Raw genomic sequence first — 26,590 nt, 5'->3', positions numbered from 1 at the left:
TAAATATGTGCATACACGCGCACACACATAAATGTAATATTTACTTAGCTGCCTTTGCTTTGTGGCATATTCCCATTGCAAAGCTCTGATAAGCGTACATGCACTTGCTTTAAATGCTTATTTGCTCGCGTTTATTGTATTCCTTTTTATTTACTCCTTTTTTACTCTTTTTGTGTTCTTGTTATGCTCGTATGTAAATATGTTTGTTTGCTTGTTTCTTGTAATTGTCAATAATGTTAATGAATTTTATGACAGCTGTCATTTAGGCTGACAATGCACACAATTCAGCGCGGTATACCCTTAAACATATGCATACATGCACTCATACATATGCACGCACACTCACACAAATGAGCTTTGATATTCCAATTACTTTTTTAAACACCTTACCTACGCTGGGAAATATTGAGCTTGAATGACAAATTAACGCGGCGCTTTCGTTGGATTTGTTTGTTTATTTGAATGTTTACTTTAATTTGGGATACATACATACATACGTATACATGAGTCTGTGTATGTAAAAATGTAGGTGCATATTTTCGATTGTGAGGAGGTCGCAGTTTTTGTTTTTGCTTAACAACAACTTTTTCTGTTTGCTTACTTAAGGCGGCCTTCCAATTCGTATGTTAGCATGCTTCTTTTTATGTGGGTTATAATGGGTGAAATTACTTTCGGTGTTTACTTTGCAGGTGCTTGAAATTGTGTGATAGGTACTTGGTATGAGACTTGGCACTTTAATACTTCTTTTATTGGTTAAACAAATAAATCAAAGGTAATTACTTTATTAATTACCCTTTTTCCCTTCTGTTTCTTTTCCTTTTTCTTTTTCGTTTTTACATTCGTTCTTTGTTCATTTTTGTTTTTTTTTTTTTCATTTACTTCGTTTTTCTATGCCTTTCCTTTTTGTTTTCATTGCTTCCTTCGCTTTTCCTCCCCTTCATTTTCCTTTCTTCACTTACTTTTCAGTTTCTATCCCTTCCTTTCCTTTCCTTTCCTTTCCTTTCCTTTCCTTTCCTTTCCTTACCTTACCTTACCTTTCCTTTCCTTTCCTTTCCTTTCATTTTCTTTCCTTTTCTTTCCTTTCCTTTCCTTTCCTTTCCTTTCCTTTCCTTTCCTTTCCTTTCCTTTCCTTTCCTTTCCTTTCCTTTCCTTTCCTTTCCTTTCCTTTCCTTTCCTTTCCTTTCCTTTCCTTTCCTTTCCTTTCCTTTCCTTTCCTTTCCTTTCCTTTCCTTTCCTTTCCTTTCCTTTCCTTTCCTTTCCTTTCCTTTCCTTTCCTTTTCTTTCCTTTTCTTTCCTTTTCTTTCCTTTTCTTTCCTTTCCTTTCCTTTCCTTTCCTTTCCTTTCCTTTCCTTTCCTTTCCTTTCCTTTCCTTTCCTTTCCTTTCCTTTCCTTTCCTTTTCCTTTCCTTTCCTTTCCTTTCCTTTCCTTTCCTTTTCTTTTCTTTCCTTTCCTTTCCTTTCCTTTCATTCTCTTTCCTTTTCTTTCCTTTCCTTTCCTTTCCTTTCCTTTCCTTTCCTTTTCCTTTCCTTTCCTTTCCTTTCCTTTCCTTTCCTTTTCTTTCCTTTCCTTTCCTTTCCTTTCCTGCCCGCTCCTTTTCTTTTTTTCATTTCTTTTTCTTGTTTTCCTTTCCTTTCTTTCCTTCCTTTCAGGTCCTTTAGTTTTATTGCGTTTCCTCTCCTTTATTTTGTTTTCTGTCTTTGCTTTTTCTCTCTTTCTATTTTTTACTAACTATTCCTGGTTTTTTCTTTCTCGAAAACAAAACCTCTGTGTAAATTGGGACTGAGTGTCTGTAAAGCCTACACATCCCATCGCTTAATCGTCTTAAAGATTCATAAATCTCCAGCCAAAATCTCTCTGTCGAATGTTCCAAGACCAATTTTAGCGGACAATGCCATCATGGAGCGTTCTACAATAAAGGACCGGAACCCTCTGGGAGTCTTATAAGGTGTCGCTTTATTTATCGATTCATAATTTATCAACAGCCTACACAATTCATAGTAGCCCTTCAAAGTAACCTTCTTACCTCGGTTGAATTTGAAGACTGATATTATTAGCGGTGTTGGTGCTTATTCCCTAGTAAGCGAAGTTAACCGCTACATAAAAAAATTAAAATTAACAACGGAGACTTTTGATGGCAAATGTGCTGACAGGAGATACTACCTCGTAATGGTCTCGTACACTTTCAGGTACTTTCTTCGTCTAGTCAAATTGTGTGAAATAACCTCAAAATGCCAGAGCCTTCAAAAAATTAATTCTACCGGAGAGTGCAACAATGTGTTGGAAAAGTGTTTTTGTAATTTTCTCTGCGCCTGCTGCTGACAAAACTACAATTTTATTTATGTGACTTAAAGTTCAAGTATTCCAGAATGTGTAAAAATATGTACATATTTGAGGATGAAAATAAATGTTTATTAATAGCTGGATATATACAAATGTATTTATATGTATGCGTGTAAGGGTGTGTGCGTGGCTAGAATGAGTGTGTGGAGACTTGATTTTGTGGCAGACACTCGGGGAGGTCCTCACCAAAATGTGTTCAATTTCTTATTTTATTATCTTGTAGTGTCTGTGTGCGTGCAAGTGTGGGAGTGTGCGTGAATTGTAGAGCATTTTTCTTTGTCTATCTGTATTCTTCTGCGCATTGATGGTTTATTGTTATGGTTTCTCTACATTTTCTGCTTTATATTAACAAATATTTGTAGCTTTGTTTTGATTCTAAATTTACACACAAGTTGACATTCAACATCTCTTTTTTGTTGCTGCACGCACAGATGTGTGTCTGTATGGGTACATAAATTTACATTTCCTTTATTTACAAATAAAAGTAATTTCGTTGGCTCACTTTTCTCAGCAGCGCGCTCTCATACTTATGCACATACATTCATAAACACACATTCGTATGTAAGCAGGCATGTATGCGTACGCTTTCCCTCTACTCCTCCTGCCCAATTTCAACGCTCGTTTGACAATGAAAATGTTTGTTTACACGCTGTCGTCGGTAAAATGAAAGGATAATGTTTGTGAAAGTAATTTCATCGACCGCCTCAGCTACCAGCTTTTCCCACTTCACGGCGGTGTTCGCGTTTTGGGCGTAGGCGGCGCATGTGATAAGCGAATTGCGGATTAGACGTGCAAGTGTGCGCAGCCATATGCAAAATCACATTCATACACAACACACATGCTTTTGCTGTTCATTGAGGCATACATATTTGCTCTGGCTGTGTGCTGCTGTAGGCGCCTACTTGAGTCATTGCCTGCGTCGCCAGACTTTCGTAAGCATTTGCCGACTTGGCTCTTGCTGTGATTCGTTTTGTTTAACATGTCAAAATCATAATATTTTCATAAAGTACCATTTATTATTTTGTTAAGCAGTCTGACAGTTTATTTGCCATTGAAATTGGATTATTTTTTTTTCTAATTTTTCCTGCTGAACTCTTCCTCTCTCTCCCCCGCTTTTACTTTTGCAGCCTTGTAGTCTTTTGATGTAATTACATGCGCGAATAGAGAGAGACTACCTCTAATACATTTATTTGCGATTCTAATAAGAATTTACTGTAACTCGCGTTGTAATTGTATTCGAGTTGACATAACTGCCATTTGCTTGTCAGTCGAATATTTACTTTAATGAAGAATAGTGAGAGGGTCAGAGGAGGAGAGAGAGAGAAACACAAAAAGGCAGCACTTGAATGGATAGGATCATTATTTGTCGGAAATACATTTTTGTGAAATTTGATAAGAATGTGGCTGTAGATATATGTATTTAATACTAAAGAAATAGTATATCTCAGTTAATTGGATTTCAATTAGGCCGAATGTTGGAATTGGGTAGCTTTTCAAGACGGAAATGAATTACCGGAATTAATATAGAAAAGGATTTTATTTTATAAATATTTAGTTCGTTGTCTTATATTCTAAGTTGTGATAGCAGAGTTCATAAACTATTTCATAAGCCTGTAGAGAATTGCAGACATATGAGGCAGGCGTTTTGTTTATTTTTCTTAAATTGGCTTTAAGAGCCTACAGGCCTGGAAGCATACTTCTCCTATAAATAGTCTCAGCTAATTCCTGAAACTAGCAAATAGGAAAGCAAATACAATTAACTAAAAAAAAATCGAGTCGGTGTCAAGTAGAAAGTTACGGTAATAAGTTAGTTAGCAATTGGTAAATCTTAAGAGAGAGTCTTACATTTAGTATAAATTAGCAGCATGGATGATAGACTTACAAGGTTTGGCCAATAACTTTGTTGAAAAAGAAAATTCTAAGGGGAACTCCGGCGGCCACGTCAAGGGGGAATCGGCAGCCGAGTTCTGCACGATCATTTCGCTTATATTCACACACTCGTCCCATCAGCTTTTGTTCAGACGGCAACGAAGCAACATAAGTGGAGACTGTGTTGATTTTTATCGTATTTCGCCAACATAATCTCAGTTGTTTTCAATATCATAGATCCCTGTTCTATCAGCCTATCATCTGATTCTGTCAAATTCGCTGAAAGCCGGTTAACGGTCTGATATTGGTCACACCTGTAAACATCTTTTCATCATGAATGAGTACGATATATTTCATCCAAATGCGTATACTGTGTAACCTCTCCTGTCGGACACCTCTATTAGATGAAAAACTCCTTTGAGCGGACATTTTTTTGTATACCAAATCTTATGTATCGGAAGAATTTACTCTCATTTAGTGGACGCCTCTCTTAGACCGACAATTTATTTATTTCTTATTTTTAAATAATTTTTCAATGAAAACATAATTCATTTTCCTACAAAAACCATATAAATCAAAGTTTCAAACTTTGTGAAGAAAAATTAAATTCAAAATATTCCTCAAATTTTTAAACTTTTTATTCAGAAAATTTCGACACAGATGTATGCAGTTTACAAGTTTGAAGTAGATTTTTAATTTTTTTCGAGTAATGTTTGATTTATTGCAATTTGAGAATGAACTTTTCGATTTTTTCGACATTTTGGATTATAGGCACGGCTCTTTTGAAAGTTTACGCGATTTACGGTCAGCAAAACCTTCTAAAAGAGATTAGCTTTATATAGTTATATAGTTATCTGCGAACATATAACTTGAAATATTTTAGGACTTTGTTTTGTAAGATGTACAAAAATATGGTAATTCAATTTTTCAATCATTTCAGGAATTTCGTTGTTTAAAATTAGTTTTAAAAACAATATTTTCTTCTTGAACCTTAATTTTGAATTATGTGGCAATATTAATATTTGTAACAGAAGAATTTTGAACCACTTCACATTTGCACTTTATTTTATTCAAATGGAATAAGCTATAAAAATACGTACCCAAATTGTTTTGTTTTAAAGGTTTCCAAATTTTTATGAACATTTTTCAAAATTTTATAAATCTTGCACAAAGTTGATTTTTATGGTATTTGCTTTAGAATGAACTTTATTTTTATAAGCAAATAATTCAAATTAAAAAAATAAATACGAGTAAATGGCTGGGCTATAGTTTTGCAGTAGCTTCTATTTATATAGAAAGTTTTGAATTTGCGTCTAAATATTCCACGAGATTTTTCTCTACAAAATTGCTTTTAACAACGCATTTTTTAGAATTTTATTTTTAAGTCATTCAAGTAGTTGTAAAAATATTTCAAACAGCTTTCAAGACTCACATTGTATTTCTAGGAAATTTTATCAAAAGTCAGCTCTTCCTTTGCTCCGCTTATTACCCTTAATAGATACGCCGCCATTCGGCACGATAAAAATTGACCTTATGCCATGTAACCTGCAACTCATGTGGCGCATCTTCCACAAGGTAACTTTAAAATGCGAAATTTTACTTCAGCTTTCATAAATTCAATTTAATATTTATTGAATCGTTGTAGCTGTCACAACAACAAGCCAACGAACTTCCTTCACTATAAACCCTGCAATCAAACTTTCAACATTAAGTAGCCAACTAAATACACACATACACATACATACACACATACGTAACTGGCGCATAATAAATCCCAAGCATAAAAATGCATCGACATTCACAACTTATGTCCGGTACTGCCGGTACAACAAAAACAATAACGAAATAACAATTGAAACACAACAGCAATGTCAATAAAAAAAAACAACAATTTCAATTAATGCAGAATTGTTAAGTAAAATCAATAAAGTTCAAACTGAGGCAGGCGAAGAACGTACTGTGGAAAAGAAGAAACCAAAACTGAAAATATGCTTCCTGCTGTCCAAGCATTTTCCTCATTTATTAATACAAGTAAGAATAAAATGAAGTGAAAAAGAAAAACGAATCGAAAAGGAGCCACCGGTGCTGATGAAGTGCTGAGGAAGGGTAAGGAAAATGGTAATAACCTAAACTTAATTTTTCTGCTGACAACACGCAACTTGGCTGGACAACTACTGCGGCGCTCCACTAGCGCTGGCGGGGGTCATACAAGCGAACAAGCTTCACCGTTAGCAGGGAGCAGTAAACTTATTCTTTCTTCCGTGTTTCGCATTATGGGAAGTCAATAAAAATAGTAGCAAAAAGAAAAGGAGAAAGAAACAAAAGGAGAGTGCGCGCTCGTGTGTTTATTTGCGCCTTATGGCCGCAACCAAAAAGTTTATTCAATAAAAATTATGTCGAAGCTCGAGTATTTGGCCGGAAAAATGGTGCAATGGCAGAAAAGGATGAAGTTGGAAAGAGCGTATGCAGTATAAAAGTAGGAAAAATGTGACGCAGCGGAATAGAAAACCTAACAAAAAGCCATAATAAAATATTGGCCAAAATAGAGTAAACGACAGTTGCTAGAAAAGGAAGTACACAGAAAAGTAGTGAAGAAAATACAGCACCTGTGAAGCGAATGATGAACGGTTAGAGGTTTCTATAAAATTCATTGATTTCAATAGAGCTTTGAAGGACTATTTCTATGGGATGGTGCGGAGAGCGGCTAGGGATGACTTTTGTAGAAACTGTCAAGCCGAAGTAGAAGCTACTTTGAGATCACTCTACACTATGGAGGGTAAGGAAAAAACTATAGGGTTCAGTGTTTTTGAATGAAATGGGTGGAGAGAAGGAGCTTGAAAACACAACAGGTGCTCAGATTTATTGGCTCCATAAACTGGTTTAAAATTGAGTATAGGTTGTGGATGCATGGAATATTAAAAAAGTCATTTTCTACCTCCTCATTTTAAGCTGTTCTTCTTCTTCTTGATTGGCGCGAGTTTAACAAAGCACGCCAGTCGTTCCTTTCTCGTACGAGCCGGCGCCAGTTGGACACACCAAGTGAAACCAAGTTCTTCTCTACCTGATTTTTCCAACGCAAAGGAGGTTTTCCTCCACCTCTGCTATCTGGTATCTCTGCTACCACAACGAATACTTTCACTGGACATGGATGGACACAACGTAGCCGCTGGATCTTTATTCGCTGTGCTATGCCTATGTCGTCGTAAAGCTCGTATAACTCATCGATCCATCGCCTGCGATACTCTCTGTTGCTAGCGTGCAAAGGTCCAAAAATCTGCCGGAGAATCTTTCTCTCAAACACTCCCAGGGACGCCTCATTGGATGTTGTCATCGTCCAAGCTTCTGCGGCATACGTTAGGACGGACATGGTGAGAGGCTTATAAAATGTTAGTTTTGTTCGTCGAGAGAGGATTTTACTACTCAATTACCTACTTAGTCCAGAGTAGCACTTGTTGGCAAGAGAGATTCTACGTTGGATTTAATGGCTATTCTAGAATCGTTGAATAATATGTTTAGGAGCCCTGGAACGAAAACAATAAAGATGTCGGGTTTTCATTTTCCATTTCTGAAGCCATCTTTGAATGCGAGTGTCACTTGTGTCGGTGGCCGCAAATTATAATTGAAAAAAAAAAATTTAACGGTTGGAACAGAAAATATGCCATATAATTCCAAAAGTAGATCAAAAGCAGTCCACATTTGTACAACAAAATTATAGTCCAACACATCTCAGTTTTTTTCGTGTGTGGCAAGGCTTCGAAATTTTGGTCAAATAAATCTCTAAATATATCTCTTATGTAAGAAAAGTGTTTCAGGTCGATTTATGTTGGAAATATTGCTGTTCATATTTTATAGTAATATAGATTTTCATTAGGATCATTTTTGCAGAACATTTTGCCACCTAGGTTTCCTTTTTAAGGGGAACTTTGACCGCTTTTTGAAGAATGGTCCAAAAAGTCCTTTCAATTCAGTCATTTAAGCACTAAAATTTTGTACGAAAAAAATGGCAGAAAGATTGAATTGGGGTTACCAAAGTCACAAAAGCCGCTATTATAAGTGTTTTTCAAATGTAATTAAGAAAAATACGCGCCTAAACTTGTACATACTTATTTCAATGCTCAATTTTGCATTTGTGACAGGTATATGAACTTACAACTCTCACCTGAAATACTACTTTGTTTTTCCATATTCCCTTATTATAACAAAAAAAAAAAAAAATTACATTGCACTTAATATCAGTATTAACAGTAAATCTGCATAGTTCTTAATTCTTTGGACGGATACTGTATGTACTTAAACTGAAGACTGCATGAGATTGGTAAGCATACGTGCTTGTGTAGCGAATAAAAATAAAGCAAATAATTTTAGTTGAAACCGAAAATAAAACTTTTATACAACACTGGAAAATAAAACAGTTAATGTGGGGAATTAGTTGCATGCAATGCCACAGCTACTCATTTGAAAAGTAGACTTCGTATTATATGGAGTATAAGCTCCGCACTGGAACGCCGAAAGAAGTGCAGCAAAGTCGACATTGCTTAAGAGAATTGATGCGATATTTGCAGAAGAAATTATAAAGTTTTTTGCTTTTTTTAATTTCTCACAAAGCTGCATGCAGTGCCATAAACAAAGCACACGACTGCAAGAAAGGGAAAAAGAGACTTGTTTGCCAGGCGTGGAACAAACTTGCAGTTGGTTGCTTTTAGAGGAAACAAAGAATGACACACACTTACACCCATACATATTTATTAAGGAAAATCCACTGAGAGCAAAGTAAACTATTTGACATGTTATTATTTTACAGAATGAAATGAAAAATATTGAGTTTCGACAAATAGCATCGCACAAGCTGCCACAAAGCCGGCAAATGCCGAAGAATGCGTGCACATAGAAAAAGTGCTGTATGTATGTGTGTGTAAGAAAAACAGCAATTGTTGACACAAAAATAAATGGAAATGGTAAAAATGGATGGAAAAAGATGATTTGCTGACATTTGTGTAGTTTTTTATGTGCGCTTGTTTTCATTTCATTTGTCAGCTGGTGTGTGTGAAAGATGTAATGAGAATTCCTAGCATCAATTTTTTCTTCAATTCCACAAAGTTTTCATATGCATACATACTTACATATATACGTACATATATACCTACTCTATTTACCCTCTCACTGAGATAAGTGGACGAAAACTTTGTTTATATTTGCTTGCCCACTTGCCGATGGCAAAAGAAAATTTTCAATTTTTATTTGATTTGCGCAACGTGCAATTGTGTAGACAGGCAAGCAGGCGCTGAGAAAATATTCGCATCTAATCAAACGAAAGGGAGCGAGGAGCGATCATAAAGCAAAAGTGAGCAAAAAAAGAAGAGGTAAAAAAATAAAAGAATCAAACTTACTAAGCACGTGACAATGGCGAGTGGGTAACAACAGCGTTGGAAAAGTCGGTACCATTCTACTTATTTCGCAACTGAAAGTTACATTTGGTGCATTCGAGCTATTCTGGATTTAAGGGGTTATACGCAGTTATGAAGCAAATAAAAGACGGGTTGTCAAGGATTTATCCTGAAGAAACTTCGGAATATTTTAATTTGAAAATTTTTGGCGGTTATAAAAGCATCCTTCAAGAACGTAACAAAATTTTTTATTTATGAAAATGTTGATTATAGAGCGCGCTGCAGGCGATTTCTGGAACCTCCTTTAAAAAAAGACGATTTACGGTGTACATCGTAACTCAGGATTGGATTATCTGAAATCAAAAAACCAAACAAATTTTGTTAATATTTTAGATTATCTAATTTTCACAAAATGGCAGCTTTTAAAAGAAATTATTTCGATTTTTACGTTAAAATTTGGCTGTAACTTGATTATAAAATGGAAAATAAGTATCAGATTTACAAAAGGAACGATTAATTACTAGAAAATGTATCTTTAAAGATTGAGTTAAAACGGTTGACGGATCAAACAAGCTGTTTTCGAGATATCGTGTACACCGACTTGAAAAATGCCGTTTTGAAAAAAACACGTTTAAAGTTTCAATACCTACCTTAAAACGTGCCGAGGCATCTCTACATATTTAGGTATAACTCCGAAAGCATTGCTTAGATCTACTTCAAATTTCGTGCGTATACTTTTGAATATATGTACATTACAAAAATGCAATAAAAAAATCGATTTTTTTGAAAGTCATAACTGCGTATAACCCCTTAATTTGACTGCACAATTTTCGGGCAAATATAGGGCCGTTAACATTTTTTTAAATCGGTTTATAAATCAGACAAGTAATGAGTACTGCATTGGATTAGAAGTAATAAAGACATTTTTAACGTATTGAAAATTTCTTCAACTTAATGCAAAGGTTTGCTTCTCTATTACTTTTATGTAACCTGTTTTTATGGCGGAATATACTTGACAAAAAAAAAAAAAAGAATCGGTTATTTTTAACATTTCATCAATTTTTTTGTTAATATTTTAAAGTAAAATAATTAAAAAATAACTTTTTTTTCAAAACTTTTTGTGGTATGATTTTTTTACCATTTTTAAAAAATAACCTCCTCAGAATTTTTTTCTTTGTCTTTCCATTAATAGCTGATGAAAATAGTTTTTGGGGAATTTATGGAAATTATTATTTTCCAATTTTTTTTGTGAACAAATTTTTTTTCCAATTTTTGGGAGGCTTTCTTTTAATATTTTTGACACTTTTCTAAATTTTTAAAATGTTTTTATTATTTTTTTTATGGCTAAATATGATTGAAAAAATCGGTTATTCTTAACTTTTAATACATTTTTTTGTAAATGTTTTAGGATTAAGTAATTAAACAATTTTTTTTGTGAAAAAATAATAATTTTTTTATTCTTTGTTTTACGATTTTGAAAAACTCTCCTTATAATTTTATTGTTGGAAAAAATAAAATTGTTAATTAGATTAATTTTGTTAATAATTCTTAATTAAATTAAATAATTCTTAAATAATAAAAAATTAAATTAAAATACTAATTTCTTCTTGTTTTTCCATTAATATCTGAAATAATGTGTTTTTGGAAATTTTTTTTTTGAAATTGATGAATTTTTTTTTCAATTGTTTTTGGAATTTTTTTTTGGAAAAAAATATATTTTTTTCTAAAAAATGTCTTTTGACCATTTTTGAAAAACACTCTCCTCAGAATTTTTCTTGATTTTTCCATTAAGAGCTGAAATTTTTTTTTTTGGAAATTCATTGAAATTTATAGCTGGACAAAATTTTGTATAATTCGCAAAGTCATGCAAATCCTATTATTAAACTTTCAGGGATTTTATTTATTTATTTAAATGAAATATAAACAATTAAGTACATAAAAGGAGTAGAGCAAAGATCTGCTGTGGCTATCGGCCTGGGAATTTTCAGGGAATACGGAGCCATTGCCTCAGCAATTAATGAAAAAAATTAGAAAAACCAATCTCAGATATTTCTGAAAAATACCAAAACAAAAAAGGTGTTTTGAATAAAGTTTTAAATAATTAAAAACTATTATTGAAAAATTAGAATAGTTAAATTTTTTTTATCTCAAAAATTACAAAAAAAAAAATGTAAATGCTAAAAAGAACTAAAGACATTTTAAGCAATTAAAGATTAAGATATACATACTTTAAAAAATTCTATACCAGAATTTCTTATACTCTGGGCTACAAATAAACCAATTATTTATTATAACTAAGATTTCACAAAATTATTGTACCTACAACCATAAAAATATACCCAAGATAGGCGTTCAGGTATAATAATTTTGTAAACTTAGGAGTAAAAAATAAAAAATAAATTCGACTTAAGGTATGATCGTTTTTTTAACTTAGTTGTGAAAACTATATGTATCCAATTTCACAAAACTGCTGTACCTAAAAGCAGAAAAGAGTACCTAAATTGTAGAAAAACGTATCTAAAACAGTAACTTTTTAAAGTTATGTATTTTTATTTTTCAAATGTAATTTTCTAAAATTAAGCACATCTAATTTATTTTTTCACATTTTTCGTCCTTTGTGACTATTGACCAACCTGTGAGCCATTGATACGCGCGCTGTAGATGCCAACCACACAAAAGAAATAAATCCACGCCAATTCTTTTCTGTTGAGAAGCGCCAACAACAACTGTGTTTTCATATCAAATTAGAAGGAAGAAAAACCAAAGGAAAAAGCGAATTGAACACCGTTTAACACAAACGCCAGTGCATCCACCCTTTGCTGGATAGAGATCGGGAGCTACTCTTTATCTGGTGCACTGGCCCATGCGCTAGTATTTTTCGTTTTCTTGTTTTTGAATGCTTGCCAAGCGCAAGCAGTTATTGTTATTCTAAAATTCTATTTTGTGTTTATTTTACTGTCTCAATTTATTTTTTGGCTGCAGAATTTGTTATTGCTAAGCGCAATGCCGACTTCGAATTGTATTCATAGAGGGTGAAGTGTTGTGTGTGTGCAAGTGTATGTCTGTAAGGGAAAATATGCAACAAAAAAATACATGATTGCATGTGAAGAAAAGATGGCAAAATTTAAAAAAACCTTGCATAGTTCCATTGCAAAAATATGTCGTTAACACGTACGCTCGCATTGTTGTCATCGCACGTAGTTCTGTGTCGAGTGTTGCCAATTGCCAATTTTCACAAGTTTGTCAAACAAACAAGCGCATGCTTGGTGCACATTGCTAGCTCTTTTTTGGGAATCGAATTGCATTTGCTGGTACGTTTCTGGCTGAAATCATTTGCACCGATTTCCATTTGCTGTTGCCAATTTTGAATATTTTTGAGATTTTTTGTTTTTGTTTTTTTTTAATAAATACTACTCGAAACTTATACTGTTAGAAGGTGATGGGTAATTTTTTCTTGCTATAATTTTTTCTTAAATGAACTACATATGTACATGCAAATTTTTATTTAGGGTTAGCCTGCGGCAATCTCATACTCGAAGCTGCATTACTCCAAACGTGATTTCTTTAGTTCTTCTATTTCTGATATAAACAGCGACACAGTAAGTGGAGAATTCGTTTAGCGCTTCTTCATTTAGACAATTCTGCAGAAGAAACTTTTGTGTACATTTTTTTCCCTGACAATCTACGATCTGTTGTGGAGAAAATGGGCGACACCGTGACGGAAAAAAATTTATCAAAAACCGACCAGAACTTTGAACCACCTCAAACTTGCACTTTAAAATTCAAATTTAATGAGCTATAGAACTGCATACTTTATTTTTTTTAATTTCTGATTAAAATATATGAAATTTTGATGAAAATATATGTATCGAATTTTATAAATCTTGCACAAAGTTCGAAACTTTGATTTATATAAAAGTTGGGGGAAATAGCGCATTTTTTTTTATAAAAAATTATTGGAAATAAAAAAAAAACTAAAGAAAAGAAGTCAAATCTGCTCAGAATAACGCGTTCCCAATTCGCTGACCTTCATTGAAGGACTAGTGCTTCTTCAGCGGTAAGAATGTTGATGGTTTTTCTTCAGCCTTAAGCGAGCTTCATCTTTTCCGATCCAAACTTTGGAAGAAGGACTCCTGATACAATGTTTGGTCCATAGGTGATCTGTTATGCATATAGAATATCCATCAAGTTTTCTTAGTAGATCACAAATCCTGCCGTTGTAGAGAGGCATTGAGTCACTGATTTGTAAAGGCGGTAAGAACAGTTCAAAATCCCTGAATGATTATTATTGTACTAGAAGCCTCAAATTTCCGATTAAGTATTGAAATAGCTGCCTACGCCCAAGCACACACACACACGCACGCATACATATATTTGAAAATCCAATACACTTGCATACGAGTATATGCTCTGCATCCACCAGGGCAACCTAGAAGCTGCAGGCTAAACCGGTAACAGGCAGTGCTGTAAAATTTCACATAAAATTCAAGCCAACACTTTCAATTTCATTACATTTTATAACTCTAAAGGTAATAAAAAAGTCTACCAGCGACAACCGCAGCAGCCGCTAGGTGAGAGAAAATCTATTTAAATGAAAAGAAGGAGAGGCAACAGCTAAGGCTGCATGCATAACTGTAAATTCACACACCCATTTCGTGAGCCGTGCTGATGGCAAGGATTTCATAATACATATTAAAATAAAAGTGGCTGTCAAAGAGGCAAGCAGTCAGGGAGGCAGGTAGACAGTCACGATGCAGCCCGCAGCAATGGGGGAGCGAAACGCGTGTGCAGGATCATATGGGTTGAACTGTGTAAGCGGGTAAGGCGCGAGTAAGGCAATCAAAACGACAGGTCTACTGTTAAATTGCAGCAAAACGGCAGTAATGGAGGTTTAGTGTGAAAAAATATTGGAAATGCAAATAAAATAAGCGAGGAAATGTGGCCTGCTAAAGTCGCCGGTTATTGAACCGCCATCGGTACCATGAAGGTGCTAGGGCTGTCTGACATTTAATGAGTGCAAATCTAAAGGTTGGCAATAAATGCTGCACAATAGCGTAACTAGCAGACGTGGCAGTGTTGATTGGAGTGAGCAGAAAAAAAATGAAATAAAAAGCGAAAAAAGAGCGGAAAATATAGCAAAGAAATTATTAATTCTATGCCCGTCAAGATGTCTAGAAGTTCGTGCACACTCAAATACCAGCCGCTTGCCAGCGACAGCAGACGCAGTGAGTAGCTCTGCCTTAGCGCGGGGACTCGGTGCATAGCCTCGAAGTACGCACTCAACATGACTCGACAAGTTGCCAGCGCGTAAGACTGCCAAAGGCTGTGAATTATTCGAGAAGTTATGATGAAGACTTGTGGCTTTTCAAGGTAAAGTTAAATAAATAGAAATAAAAAGGAAAAAAAAATGCAAAAATAGCATTGGAGCGAAAAATTGATGTGCGTATGTTGCACAATGAAGTAGAAAAAGTTGAAAAGTAGAAAAGTTTTTAAGGACTCGTTGAGGGCACAACGACGCAGCATGTGGGATGGCATAGGTTACAGCGCTGCTGGAAAACAATACAGGCCAAGGAGTTAAGCAAAAAAGTACTGCACAGCTGATAGCTGGAAGAGGCGCCAAGCCAAGATGAAAGCGTGAAAAATGTGTGCGCTATGAATTATGTGTAAGTATTTGTTGCTGGGAATACGCGTACGGTATCGGTGTGTGACAGCAGCGTCGACAAGGTGCGGCGCCCGTACAAGCCAGAATTCCATAGATGTCTGCACCTGCCGAAAATGCCGCAAAATTAGAGGGGGGCTTTCACGAATGGCCTGGGCAAGGTTAAGACGCTGAGCATGACGAATTGCTTGGGAAATTATGAAAAAGTATGCAGACGACAAGCAAGCAAGCAGCCGCCGCTGACAGGGCAGGCAACTGGCAGGAAGTGAAACATAGGAATGTAAATGAGAGAATGTGTAAAGGTGAGACAGAATTTTATACAACATAACTTCGAGCAGTCAGTCTTTCACTGCGCTGGGTTGGCAACTGAAAAGGATGCGACAGCAGCAGCAATATGGCCCTTCAGCAGGCCGGCTGTGAGGAGAGCATTTAAAAAAAATTCCTTGTGAGAAATACCACTTGCACGCCTACATGGCTGCCAGGCTCAAGAGTTATTTTATTGGCATGCGGTAAACTACACACACACACACACACATATGCTCTACATACACATGCATACATATATAAGTATATATTCACACAGGTGAATATGGAGCACTGAGCTGAAGTCGTTTGCGCGCAAATGTGGCCAAGGTATGGGGCGTGAGTGTACCTCATCCTCAGGACGCATGCCACGCTGTCAGCGGCGAGTTATAACAAAATCCAGTGAACAAGCAAATTAAGGTGTTAAGCAATGAAAACGATTTCGTCTACGTCACCTGCCAACAGATGAAGTAAGACGACGTCGGTTTAGCTAGCAAGAATTGGCCTCTCAGCTGCAAAGGGAGTGAATGAATGAAACAGCGAATGATGAAGATGTACCTATTTATTGCAAAATAACGGCAAACGAAGAAACTAAGCAGTGAAATTAACAACAGAAGAATGAATGAAGGGGAGGCCCGGATTAATTTATGGCCAGGGGCTGTCCCTCCAGCATCATTGCCCATGTATGCACGGGAAATATTTAGAAGAAGTAATGTATATTTTCGATGCGGTACCAGCTGGTGGTAGCAGAGGGAGAGGAAGGCCTCCTCTGCGTTGGAAAGATCAGGTGGAGAAGGACTTTGGTGTTGGTTGGCACGAGAAAGAAACGACTGGCGCGCTTTGTTAAACTCGGCCAAAATCGCGTAAGCGGTTATCGCGCCAATTAAGAAGAAGAATGTATATTTTGTAAATTACTTGGCAACTGAAGTACATAATTCATCCTCTATGAAAATTTCACACTTTTTAATCGGAACTTGAATAAAAATTCTTGGTAAGTAGTTTTATGACGCACGAAATTTTGGTTTAATGTTATGCCAGCGGCAAACCTCAGAGTGCATTTCTGCCATGAAAAGCTTCTCAAAAAACCCTCTTGCTGTTCGAAGTCGGTTTAGAAAACAGTAGGTCCCTACATTTGTGAAACAACATTTAAACGTACACCACAAATCGGAGGAGGAGCTCGTCCAAACACATAACAGAAGTGCACGCGCTAATTATTTATATTTATTTTTCATTTATTATACAAGTAGCTCCAAATTAAATTTTCAGAAAAGTTTCATTTCTTAGTGATTTTTGACAATTTTTTTTTATGGAGGTGTTCTAAATTTTCCTTCATATAAGAAGTGCTCGAAATTTGTTTAAATGAATAAAAGCGCAACACTGTTATTAAAACCAAAATTGTCTTAAATTAATTGTAAATGAAATTTGTATTAAAATTTCCTGGATATTCGTCTAATCCTCATTTCTTGCATTCTCAACTTTTGATGCATTCAAATTTATAGTAATGAAAAAAGTATATGTTTTTCTTGCACCTCTCATTGGTCACTTTGCAACTGGTACATTTGAGGACACTCTCGCACTAGTTTGACTTCTTCCAAATACCAGTTCATGAACCAGAATGCCTTTTGAGTAGTTTTGATTGTGGCTGCAGGGTTAGCAATCGAAGAAAATTATGAAAGTTTGAGTTAGGCATGCACACACAAAATTCTTGTGTGTCATACCTTAGAAAGGTGTTGCAGGAATTTCATTAATATTTTATTACTTTCAGCTATTTTGGGTCGTTTTGGAATAATAAATGCGAGGAGGCAGCGTAGGTGTTGCGAAGCAAATGCATGAAGAACAGCAAAAAAGACACTCCAAATAGAGCCAGAAAGGACGTGCAACCCTTTGAAAACGGTTAAGTAAGGTACAAAAGCTGATAGTCCGCCACTTTACAAGATTTATCATATTTTTTAAGGCTTAATGCTATTTGAAGGATTATTAAATTATGCATAGCGCTGTCGGGGTCAATGGGTGTATTGAGCAAAGTATTGTTGTGATGTACTCCTACATAAATGGGTTAAAGGTAAAACAACTCTGGTAAGTTAATAATACACGAAATATGCAATCAATGTTTCAAAGTTTATTGCAGCATAGAACGAAGAGTGATTGAGCGCATTTAACGAGATGAAGGAGATGCACGAAACGGACAGCTAGAAAGCTGCTTAGAGTGAAAGTGATGAAAGGCAGAATGGCTTAGATGGTTAGCTGAGGACTGAGGCACTTCAGCGGAGTTTCAGGCAAGTAAACTTAATTTTGCGCACTTTTCGTTTAAATTATTTTTAAAAAACTTTACTTTAAGTTGATAATTTCCAGCACTTCGCGTGAACTAGAATTTTTCTTACGCCAGTAACTCATTTAAGGACAGAAGCACAGTTACGTGGCAGCAGCTAACGATTTATCATTGGGCTACAAGCAAATGGCATAACATCGTACACAGTGTTGGAAAGCGAGCTGGCACACTTTTAAGCAATTTGTCAAAATGTGAAACTCCTAACTTGGCTTGCCAAAAGTAAAATGTGAGTCACGTCGCATTGTGCGCGGAAGGTATTAGAAAAATCTAAGCAGCGCGACACTTAACTTAAGAATTGTAAAAGGACATGACAAAATAAATTGCAGAAAATAAATGCATAAAGTGAAGAAAGAAATAAAAGGAAAACTTATGAAAACTAAAGCAATAAAAGGAAAAACTGGCAAAGGAAATAAAACAAGCAGAAAGACATAAAAGCGCAAAACAGTGGGAGACACACAAAAAAGCCCGAAATAGAAAGAAACATTTTTTGGTCGAACATTCGCCTTTGAACATTCTGCGTCATATCTTCGGCATTTATAATCGGATCTAAGATTATAATATATCGCTGTTTTTGCCTCGACAAGAACATTTTTTCTGTTTCAAAGTTCATTGGTCGCAAATACCGCAATAAATACAATTTAGTACTTACCTATCAAATCTCACCTTGTACCACCCTAAGTAACACTCTAATGCCAGTAAATTTAAAGCTCGCCAAAAATAGTTATATTTTTGCTACGCAAGTAATTCGATTAAACAAAGACTTTCGAATGTAGCAGCCGCCTTTTAAAATTTTTTTACATATCTTTGGGAATTGCAGTTGGGCCTTAGAGTATGGTTGGTATGGTTTTGCCTCGAGGAGACGACTTTTATTTGTTCCGTAAGTCCCTTATCGGCAAAAAAAAAAACAAAATTGCCTTGCAAAAATGTTTCAGTCTCAGGGGTGTATGGCAAACTTCTTTTTTGTACGGAAAAAGGTTCGCTCATCGTAAACTAAAGGTGGCAAGTGCAGTTGGTTCGCCACTCTTCAAAGCGAGGCTCGACGAAGAACTGCTGCGGAGCTGCCACTTTCTTTCATGTCATTAAAAAAACAATAACAATTTATGCCTCTGTAGGCATTCACAATAAATAATCTCCTACGGAATTTTGAGATTCCCAAAATGTGGCTATTCTTTGCGCCGCTACAGTTGCCTCGCCGAATGTGCAAAACTACGGCAAATGTACTGTGCCAAAAAGTAGCAGCATTAAAAACTAAGAAGTATAGTAAAACACTGACAACGCAATGCGGTGCGCACGCATTTATTAACGCAACACACACACACACATAGCGTTGCATGCTGCAGGAAAAGCAAAATGACACAACTGGGCAATTTGCACGCGCAATTGTTGCAACACACTTCCACACTTATTAGTGTGGCACAAATGACAGCTGGCTGCGCCAAAAATGTCACAGAGTTTCCACTCAAATTTAATACTTTCCTTATTTTAGTTTATTTTTTCTTTATTATTATTATTTTTTTTTTTTTTTGCTCTTTAGTTTTATACCATTTCCCCCGTTTTTGGCACTTGTTGTTGCCAGCGTTTGCAGCAGTGGCCAGAACACGAAGTTGGCGAGTGCTTTGGAACGTAGTCTGAGTATTATATTTAAACCTGCCTGCCTGTCGCACGCTTGCCGCAGTGAGCAGCTACAAAAATCACAAAAACTATGAGTTTTTACACTGACAGCAGCAGTAGCTGTAACAACAATAACAACTCACCACATTATTGCCACTACAACTGGTGTCACTACAGCCATGCCAATCTAGCGACAGCAGTGGCCACTACACCAACTTTAGCACGTGCCATCTACTCCCAGGCCGCTCGGTGCTTGAAGGCACGTCGTAATGAAAGTATGACCATTTCTAACTCAATATTATGACCAACGTTTTACTACAGTTTTCTTGTGGCGTTCTTACAGCGCCTAGCGAAAAAAGGCACCTAACCAGTTTCGCATGCCAAGCAGTTTGGCTTGGCGCAGGGCGGCTTGCATGCAGTTCGAAAGTGTGCTTGGAGCATAAAATAGACCAAAGTTTCTTCATCGCCTACTACATAAATAACAATTCTTATGAAAAATTTATAGAAAACGTATTGATTTCCAAAAAAAAAAATATCTTCAACTTTTGTGCAGTGCGAATGGCGCATAGGTAAGCAAGCAGGCAATGTAACCCGTAACACATTTGCTAGGCTGGCTCTCTGGCTGCAAATGGGCGGCAAAAGTTTGGTCTTATAAATTTTCACACTTTGTTAAAGAATGTGAAAACTTTTGGTCAAGTAGCAATTTTTGTATTTATGTTTTCTTTTTTCTCGTTTTTTTTTTTTCTGTTGCTTCTGTACTGTTCTACTTTCCTGTGTACGCTTTGTTGTGGTCGTAGTAGCAGCTTTTAAGCCATGGTCAGTAATATCGAATATCCTATGCGAGTGGTGTTGGCACTGCTACGGTTGTGAGATAACTTTTAGTAAACCGTGCGAACTGCCTTACGCCTTTGTACACTTCTGCAATATTTTACGGGTGTAATATTTAAAGTGTGAAACACGTACGCACATTTTTCTCCAGTATTACTTGTGTGTCTTTTCTCGCAAATATATTCGCATTTTCACTTTGGTTTTTTCTCTTCATTTTTGGTCATGGCTGCTTGGTTAACATTTTTTTTATGTGAAAGGATATAAGGCAAAAATTACTTGGGGTTTATAAATGAATTTGCTTGAAGTTTCACAAAGCGTTGCGCTGATATTTTAGGACAATTCAAGGTGGTTATTTTCAAGGAAAGAGTTAAAGCCAACTGGGAGTATTTGGAGATTTTTCACTTACTTTACCCTCCTGAGTATTGTTAACGGGGAATTGCACAACTTATTGCTCAGGAAAGCGCCGAAGAAATGGAGCTCCATTTCGAAAACACTTTGGCCGCAGTACAATAGACGGAGGATTTAGAAGTTTTAAGAAAGAAAAGCACACGTGGATGGATTTACAACGAATGACTTAAATTTTATTTCCAGGTTTTGACAAGTACATGAAAGGTTGCCAGATTTGATAACTACATCAATAGTTTTAATACAAATATTTAGCACTAGATGATGTTAGAATTTACATTTTCATATACATTCTCTACAAGAAGTTACTGGAAACTTTAAGCCATTCGATTTCCAAACTCGTAACCGCTCATTGGACGATCGGCCCACATGCGGAAAAGCTAGGTTCACCATTTAATTCCTAATGCAGAAGCTGTGGGAACCTTTCAGAAAATGGGTTTTTGGAGCATTTTCTTCGTAAATGTCCGGGTTTGGCAGCCACATGATTAAGGTCGCTGGAGGCTCATGGATGCGGGTGCACATTTCAAATGGATGCGAAAATATTTCGCCATTTAATTAAGAGATGCCCGGCATTTGCGAGATCAATAGATTGAGTCGCTGATTGGCTGTCAAAATGAACATAGACTTCTCTTAAGGTAGTCACATTTTCGCCTAACTAGGCAGCTACGTCATTAATGGCAAGAATTTCAGCCTGAAATACGCTACAGTTATTAGGAAGATGAGCCGACGACGACAGTCGGTTCTGCGTAATCGGAATCACCCGGACTTATATCCGGCCAAGGACTGTCACTTCAGCAGCATTCACGGTATATGTTTGGGGAATTTTATGCTGCTACAACAACAGCAACGAGCGACTTTAGCAAAGTTATTTAGCATCCTTCAGCATTCTTCACTTTCTCTTTCTATGGAACTTTTATTTATCAAGTCTTAAATTATTATGTTGAGCCTGAATGGAGAATAACATTTGACCTGACCTGTCTTCCAAACTAAAAAACACAATTTTTGCTATACAAAAATGTACCTGCTTTTGTTTAGAATGATATTTGTCTTTTATATAAAAATGTCGAGTACTCGTTATAAAGGGTCCGCCATATAACTTTACGGAATTAAAAATGCTATAAAAAAGAAACTACTCAATATTTTTCCAACCTGTTTTTTTTATTTTGAAGAACAATCCTTCCGGTTAGTGATGGAACACAACTTTATTCATATGGCTGCCTCGGCTAGCCATGCACCATCCCATACGATCAGTCCAATTTTTCAACACATTTTCGATTGTATGCGGCTGTATTTCAGCTATGACATCGCGTACGTAGGTCTTCAGTGCATCAATTGTTGCTGGTTTGTTGGCATAACACTGGTCTTTGACGGCACCCAAAAGATAATAATCCAACGGCGTCAAATCGCAGCTCCGAGGCGGCCAAACGATATCAGAATTTCGGCTGATAATGTGATCTTCGAAGACAGTGCGCAAAAGATTGATCGTAGCATTCGCTGTGTGGCAAGTAGCGCCATCTTGTTGGAACTAAATGCCACCAATATCTTCCTCTTCAATTTCTCTCTCCATTGACGGTTACGGCCACTCCTCGCTCATTTTCGAAGAAAAATGGACCAATGATGTCTCTCGACCAAAATCCGCACCAACCAGTGACTGGTTGTGAATGCATCGGCTTTTCTTCGAGTGCGTGCGGGTTTTCTGAGCCCCAATGCCGCAATTTTGCTTGTTAACATACCCGCCGAGATGGAAATGAGCTTCATCGCACATACGCTTCATTCCGTGCTTTTCTTCTTCCCATTGCCGTACGTAATTTTCGTACACATTCTGCAACATTACCATGATTTTCAAAGTAATGTCGCAATATTTCCCAGCGTTCTTTGAGCGTATACACAACCATTTTCGTTAAGCGAAAGAATAAAACTAATTTTCTGTCAAATCGGATGAAAGCTAAGTGTTACCATTCTTCAAATAATACCTAGTTCAAATCCGTAACGATAGATGGCGGGCCCTGTATGAGGGAAAATCACAAGAATGCCAGCACAAAAAAAAAGAGTCTCAAAAATTAGCCCGATTTTCGCGCTATTTCAAACTTGCACTTTTATACCAAAATTCTGCGTACTCAAAATTTTTCTAGAAATTTCTATTAAAAATTGTGACACTTTAAAGAATTTTTTTAAATTTTCATAAATTTTGAAACTTGGGCTTATGTGATTTTTGTAATAAAATTCACTGGGCTTTCATTAAAAATCTTTAAAGATAAGTTCAAGTGCTATAGATATTTGATACAGTATTTAGCGTAGAAAAACATTTCAGATCAAGTTGAGAACTAACTTTTTCTCAAATTGAGAAACCCATGTCTTGTCTAACAAGAACCCATTTCATTCTTGTCGATAATGCTGTGCTTCAGGTGCTATTGGAAATCAAATTTAGCGGTTTAAGAAATATCTTACTTCTCGACTTTCCCAGCTTAACCTCAAGCTTCATCTCAAGCCTCGAGAGTAATAGGGCTTCTTTTTGATGAATAACTTACCAACGAATTAAAAAGCGAATTGATCTCATTTTACATACCTGAAAGTACAAGAAAATATGTAATTATTGAAAAGAGTTCAATTGGTTGTGCGTTTTATATAATAAAATTATATAATAAAGTGCAACTCGCATCCATAAGCAATGCAAAGTTTGTTATTTTATTATATTATATATAAAAATTCCATACAATCTTTATGCATTTCATTTCTAAGCTTCAATTAAGCGCACTGAATTTAATCAGCCGACGAGTAGCGCTTAGATGTGTGTATGTATGTATAGGTAGGTGTATATGTGGAATAATTGAATGACCTCATTTGCGCTGGCAAAGGAAACCGAAGAATGCCATAGAAAGGCGTTTATCGCCAATAGAGATAGAGAGGCAACAAATGCACGCACACTTGAACAAACTGCCCGTTACACGTACGTACATATATATTATGCATACATACACATGTACATCGCATACCATCGCATACATAGAAAGAGCATATCACGCTTACACCAACAACACCCATTACTCTCACAGCATCCCTAAGCAGCACTGCAGCACCACATTCGATCGAGAGACCTCATAAATGCATGCAACAAAGAGATTTATATTCAAGCACTACAACTACTAGCGCTTCGACATCAATTTCAATTCACTTAATCAGCTGTAAAGTTCGTTTAGTGCATTTTTATTTTTTACTTTTCATCTTAAAGAAATAAGTATTAAATGTGCGCTGCAGCTAAAATATGCAACAATGCACGGCTCTGTGCTACGGCTGCTGCATCCCTTTCAGGGCAACGCTGGCAGAGTGAGTGGAGTGCTATTGCATTTGAAAATGTCGCATTAAAATTTTATCAGTAGCGGAAATGCGCAAACGAATGAATGAAATATAATTTACAGCTATGAATGGTTGGCGTTGTAGCTGCCTAACTGGCTCGGTCGCGCGGTCGCTCGCTCACAGGCTGGTTGATCACTTTTTGTGGCATATAAAGCTACCGCATTGTAGGCCATATTTCATTGGCTCTTTTGGCTGTTTTTTTTTTCGATTATTAACTTTTTGTTATTGTACCGCAACCAGTAGCACTAAATCTAATTCTATTTACTACGTGCCACACAGCGGTGCATAATATGCGGCATTTGCCAAAAATTACATTTACATAGCAGTGAGCTAGCCACGCTGAAGCAGCAGCCAGGCGCGCAAGCGATTTCGTGCGGGTGAAAATGTGTTGAAAAACAATTTTCAACGAGAAACAATGCCTTGCCATTTTATTGCTTTGCGCTCGTAAATTTGGTATTATTTGTAGAAGTGTTGTAAAACGGCACAAAAACAGTTTAAAAAGTCTAAATTCACTTTTTGTGCTCTATTTATTTAGCTTTAATTCTTCAGCTGTCCATTTTTGTAGCCACTTTGGCTCCCACATTTTTACTTTTTCTTCACATATTTATTGTTTACCTCCAAGCACCGGTTATGGGAAATACACACACACATACATACATATACATACTATAATATAATATAAGTGCAACATATTTTCACAATTTACTGTTTATTATATTTTCCATTCACTTCTACGTGCCTCTTCCCGCTCGCACTTGCACCGTTGTATGTGCACACATACAGACATACACATTTATGAGGTCAACGAGGGTTGCCTCCTACTGTGCCACCACCCACCCACTTCAACGGCGTACGACTGCTTGTGTGTATTGTGAATAGGGCTATGGATTTTTGCTCACTTCCGCTTGCCAAATGTAGGTCAGCAGTTCAATAGTTTGTTTTCCGAAAGTGTGGAAGTTCCTCTTTGCGGTTGATAGTGTTGTAGGCGAGTTTATTTTGTGGCATGAAAAAGGCTGCCTGTATGTGTACATACATATGTAAAGTATCGCATGTAGCTGCAACAAATGATTAATTGTCGACAGTGTCAAAGTATAGTAAAAATTAGTCAAAAACATCGAAAGAATTGTGAATTATTATAGGCGATAGTGAAATAAAGGGTTATTCAGAAGACGCGCTTAGCTGTTGTTTTAAAATAAAATATGTAAAAACTTAGATTATCTCAAGTCTCACTACTTTTATTCAAAATACGACTCTACACAATTATATGTGAAAAATTACAACCTTTACATATCCTGCATGAGCATCCACTACAAGTGAAGTCCGCAGAAATAGTCGATTAATGAATCGAATTGTTCAGAATGTCGAGATATCAATGCTGAAGGTTGTCCAGGAGGATGGTTCCATGTGTAGAAGTCCACGCAAGTGGGGAAAGTTACTGATCGCCATTCACTTGGGAGTGGCCAGGACGATTCTTCTACATATGGTTCAAGCAGCTCACAACGGCCGGGATTAGCCCACGTATCCTCTGGGTAGCTTCCGAACACCCGTTCGGGAGTGAGCTAACGTGAGAAGGCGAAACATTCCAAGATAGCTGGTTGTGCGCTGGGTTTGGGACCCGCCACTTAAAAATTCCCCCAATGAAAAGAACTGCAAAGCCTCGGATGAGAACTGCCTTTACTGATGACGACCCCTGCAAACGAAATAAGGAATATGATTTGAGGGCATGCACCTGGAATGTCCGGTCCCTTAATGGGGAAGGTGCCTCTGCCCGGCTGGTTGATGCCCTCGTGAGAGTAAAGGCTGACATCACTCCCATCCAAGAGATGCGATGGACGGGGCAAGGTAAGAAAAACATAGGACCTTGCGACGTCTACTACAGCTGCCATGTAAAGGAGCGCAAATTCGGTGTCGGATTTGTTGTGGGAGAGAGACTTCGTCGCCAAGTACTGTCGTTCACTCCGGTGGACGAGCGTCTCGCAACAATCCGCATCAAAGCGCGTTTTTTTAACATATCGCTAATTTGCGCCCACGCCCCGACGGAAGAGAAGGACGATGCGACCAAAGATTCCTTCTATGAGCGCTTGGAACGTTCCTATGAGCGCTGCCCCCGCCACGACATAAAAACCGTGCTTGGCGACTTCAACGCCAGGATGGGCAAGGAGGGAATTTTTGGTCCCACAGTCGGAAAATTCAGCCTGCACAACGAAACATCCGGTAACGGACAGAGGCTGATCGACTTCGCCGGGGCCCGAAACATGGTAGTCTGCAGCACCAGATTCCAGCATAAAAAAATCCACCAAGCTACCTGGCTTTCTCCTGATCGAAAAACGCGAAACCAGATCGATCATGTTGTGATAGATGGAAGACACGCTTCTAGTGTATTAGATGTACGTACGATCCGAGGACCCAACATCGACTCGGATCATTACCTTGTTGCAGCCAAACTGCGCACCCGCCTCTGTGCAGCAAAAAACGTACATCTACCTGCGCAAAGAATGTTCGACATCG

At 36.9% G+C, this 26,590-nt stretch overlaps 1 long non-coding RNA gene across 1 annotated transcript; it reads left to right on the top strand.

Moving 5' to 3' along the window:
* The first annotated feature begins 14,621 nt into the window (after positions 1–14,621).
* On the top strand, positions 14,622–17,625 carry LOC128860610 (uncharacterized). The gene is made up of 3 exons (XR_008454263.1): positions 14,622–16,546; positions 17,321–17,458; positions 17,528–17,625. It is a non-coding gene; the product is annotated as an uncharacterized LOC128860610 (long non-coding RNA).
* Positions 17,626–26,590: the final 8,965 nt, after the last annotated feature.

The sequence above is a fragment of the Anastrepha ludens genome, chromosome 4 (assembly GCF_028408465.1).
Source record: "Anastrepha ludens isolate Willacy chromosome 4, idAnaLude1.1, whole genome shotgun sequence".
In the NCBI taxonomy this organism is placed as follows: domain Eukaryota; kingdom Metazoa; phylum Arthropoda; class Insecta; order Diptera; family Tephritidae; genus Anastrepha; species Anastrepha ludens.
This window is presented reverse-complemented; position numbering and strand designations above follow the sequence as displayed.